The sequence below is a fragment of the Nestor notabilis genome, unplaced genomic scaffold (genome assembly GCF_000696875.1).
Source record: "Nestor notabilis isolate BGI_N333 unplaced genomic scaffold, ASM69687v1 scaffold16010, whole genome shotgun sequence".
NCBI lineage: Eukaryota > Metazoa > Chordata > Aves > Psittaciformes > Psittacidae > Nestor > Nestor notabilis.
Genome location: NW_009912594.1, coordinates 1 through 4,528, shown reverse-complemented (window position 1 = coordinate 4,528; position 4,528 = coordinate 1).

Genomic DNA, 4,528 nt, shown 5'->3' with positions numbered 1-4,528 from the left:
CACCTGCCACAAATGCCAGGAACAAAGAATATCAGCACAAAGGCTGTGCCCGTATCCACAGGCTCAGCACCTGGAAAGCCGGCAACCATTTATCTTACTAATAGCACATTCAGCTATTTCTTCCATTTCTGCACAAGTTCAAAAAGGAGTATTAGCAGTTATTTCCCAATAACAGAATATGAAATAGATAGATATAAAATTGTGAGCTAAAACCACTGGAGGTGTTTCTAAGTTCCGCCACCTAGTCTGCACATCTGCCCTTTGGTTAGAATTGCCAGAGAAGTAGTAAAAAGTTTTAATAAGAGAAGCAGAAGACCAGAATAGAGAAAACAGTGGTTGTTTTTTCCTCCTCAATGTTATTCCACCATTCAGGATTTCTAGCTACTGATGCCAAAGACAAGCTGCATCTTCCCTGATTGCTGTTCTGTAACTAGTTCTTATGAAAACTACAAAGGTCATGATGTCCATGCTGGCCAAGTTAGACTGCAATTGACTACATTATTGAGAGCTCTAAGGTACCTTTCCACCCAGTCTGGTAAAAGTTCTCTCCTGGAGTCATACAGAAAGGTATAACCCAGAGATGAGTAAGAGATCATTTTCTGAGATCAGTTATATTGTCCAGTGTGATTTCAGTTATGATGCTGATAGAAAACGGGAAAAGCAAAGGAAAAAAGAATTCTCCGGCAATACTCGTATTGGCTTGGCAGTGAAATAAGATCAGTAAATGGTCTCTCTTGGTCACCCGTGCCTTGCTACTTTGTCTTATTGTCCTCATCTTTGTATCCTTTCTATGATGTAAACTTGAACGTGAATAGGTTCTCAATAGCTGTCAGCACCAGACATTGACTATTTAAGCCTCATTTATCAGTACTGTTATCTACAACAATGAAAAAGAATGTATTGGTGTCAAAGATGTCTGCTTTCAGCTAGCTTCTTCAATCTCTAATTGCAGCACACATGGGTATTTGTAACTTCCAGTGAAGTTTCAGAATCACAGGCCACCTTCGCTGACTAATTCAAAACCAGCAACTTCAGTTTGTATCTTCTCATTTCAGGTACCAGAAAAGGAGCATCAGATGAAGTACTATAAGAAAAGTGGTCTTTCTGGCGAAGTAGCCCCGGTTATCTGCTTCTGTCAAATACTTGAGATTATCACTTTTAAGTACCATTTAAATGAGATTTTTAAACTTGAGACATCTAAAACGTTTTCTACTGTTTTACCTTGCCATCCTATCCTTTACATTTTGCTTCAAAACATCCGTTCAACTAAATAGGAAAAACGAAAACCAGAAAAATAGTTGTCTTCTCTAATCAGCCCTTAGAAATCAGTCTGTTTCCACGTTTAAGCTCCTCTGACTATCAAAAGGCCACTGGGGTGCTGAAGTAGGGTCGCAGCCTTCTCTACCTCATCCCATCTTCTGTTCTTAGAGAAGAGGGGAAACGAAGCACATGAACAACCCTAACATAGTGTATAAATTATTCTCAACCATATAAATATTTTTTTTATATTATGTGGAATATTATATGTCTTAGTCTCAAAACACAGAAATTGTCTGAAAACCTGAAATGTAAATGTTTTTCCTCTCCTCATATTCTTAAGTATATGGGATAACTAGTTTCTGTTTCCCAAAGAAGTAACATTCTGTGAGGCCTCTACAAAAAAAAAAAAGTTATATACAAGTAATTATTGTGCAAATAAAAACATTTCAAATAGAAATTATTAAATACCTTTAAATAAGTATTTTTCCTCTCTAAACAAACTGTCAGTATTTCAAATTGACCCAAACTGCATTTGTTACAAAATCTGCAATTTCGCTAAAAAAATGTGGTAACTTATTTTCTAATTCGCATGAAGGACAGAGGGAATGTATGCGATAATGACCTCTTTGAGAATTCCTCCAGTGCTAAGATACTACTTGTGCAGACATCTCCTCCCTTTGATAATCCATGACCTGCTTGCTAGGAGGGAATCCTGCTCTATTAACCTCTAAGATTCAAATTTTCACTCAGCTTTGACCTCTCAGGAAGCCATTCGGCTACACAACTCACTTATTTTTCCCCTCTCACCATCCAGTACACTGCTGCTCTGTAAAATATTGGAAGCCCAACGTCTCCCTCTTTTTTCAGTTCCTCTGACCGCAAGGAAGAGAAACCAGACAGGGAGCAGCTCCAGTTCCCTACAACACAATTAGAACTTTCCTCTTCTCTGCCACTGTACGTTACACCTTGTTGAGGAAGTGTTCTGATGGACCAAAATACCTTCATGAAAACATCTGTACACAAAAATTGACAGACCCCACCCATTTATGATAACTGCAGAATGTGTTTCATTAAAAACAGGTAACATGGCTGAACTTCCATAAGCAATCGTAAACCCTCCTCTCCACACACACACACAGAGTCACCTTTGACTTAGGTACACCTATTTCATTACCATCAGCAAGCACACTGAAATAGTCTATTCTATTCTATCACAATATGCAAACAGCATGAGCATACAGCATAGGATTATTAGACAAATCATCTGCCTATAAATTTGGGGGCTGGTGTGTTACTGGTTTTTTTGACAGTTTCACATTATTACACCTTACATTTTTCCAAAAATACTCCAAGGATGCCTGTTAGTTTTAAGATAATATCTGACCTTCTTTTCACCATTCTATGCAGTAACAGTAACATTTCCAGTAGCAAATTCCTGGGACATCTGCATCACATCTGGAAGCCGACAGGTTAAGATTAGTAGTGTAAAAACTTTCCTACGGCTCCTTCCTTTACTGTTTTCTCTATTCTCTCCCCCGGTAAGACCAGAACAGCACTGTAGCATTTCAAACTGGATCCAAGAAGTGCCACAGATAAAGAATAACTCTAGTATTGTAGGGTTTTGATTAAGATGGATGAGCTCACACCACAACTGCATACAGAGTTAGGGCAGCACCCCATTAACCGATCACGGGAAAGAGCTGTAATCTCACAAACTCATGTAACTACTGAAGATTTTTGTATCACTAAATCACAGCCTGAGAGGGCTAACTGCGGTATACACATTCGAAATAGCAAGAGACCCCAGCTGGAGTATGATTTTTTTCCTTAAGGTTGATCAGACCTAACTAACCTCCCGCAGGAATACTTCTGGTACAAAGGAAACTGAACAGACATGTAAACCCCAATACCTGAGCAGCAAGAGAGAAGCCTCATCAATAGAGCCTCCAATTCTAAACATGGTACTGCATAAGCCTTGCTTAGTAAGAGGATGTACTTCCAAGATATCCACTGAAGAAGAAACATTTAAATAATGAAGTAAAACTACAGCTGCATACATTATGTAAGATGCTAATAGTTTCACCTACTTAAAAAGATGTGGAAGCTGTACTTTGCTTTCTAAATCATGCACCAACTGCTTGTAATTAAAGTCCACTCTGATACTGCACTAGTGCCCCATAGAACGAAAATGCTCAAATGTACCCTAGCAGCATCATTCTCTCACCTGCAAGACAACTACATCCGTTTCAGCTGGGAAACACTGACGGACAAGAAACTCAAGAACTCCAACCCATGATACATTCCCTAATATTCTTTTGTATTTATTTGAACTGTAAGAATAATCGATGGATATGTCAATATTGTATGAAATACTGTAAGCACGGGAAAAGTAATTGCACCTTGAAAGGGTTTACAAGCTAAATAGAAGATTGTGAACAATAGGAAGCCAAATAGCAGAAAGATACTGATCAACGGGAAACAATTCCTGCAGTTTCAGTGGTCAAATCAATGTGTATATTTTGTAGTAATGACCGCAGAGAGGAGTTTTAAGCACTGGGGACAACGAGCAAGATGGATTTACAAGTATTTGAGTAGCACCCTATAAGCAAGAGAAGTGCAGCAGAAAGTGTCAGTGTTTCCCGGAAAAAAAGGAAAACATTGCTAGCTGATAGACCCCCACCATAGTGCAATGCCACAGGGCACCATACAGGATATCACTTGCCTTAGCTCAGGGGTAAGGCTAGCCAGTTCTGAAATGATCATCCAGAGAGAAAAAGCCTGACGATGGTCTCTTAGAAACAACTCAAGAGCAAACCAAGGAGAAAAGCACTTTTTTTTTTTTTGGTTGACCCAGACTTGCACAGGTTTTTTACGTAGTTTTTTTTCTTAAACAAATGGCTTGTTTCCCCTCTGAAATGGTTCTTTCAGAAGTGGAAGTTAAACTATAAAACCTGTGAAGAGAGGTCCCACTGACAGAAATAAATAACAAATATTCAAACTGGTTCTTAATTTCTGTTCACATATGCTTTATTAGCAACGCTGTTACTAATCACGTAAAAGATGAAAGCATTCAAAAGTGACTCCAGCAGGCAGTTTCGCAGTTCATTCCTGGTCCCTACCATTAATTTATAACACGACGAAACGGTGCGCTGCTTTCTTGCCCCACTTTTCCATCCTGGTAAGCCAAGAACATCATTCACCTACCTCGCGATAGCAGCTGAATCTTCTAGAGCATTTGAAATCCACAGAACAAAGATGCGGGCTTAAC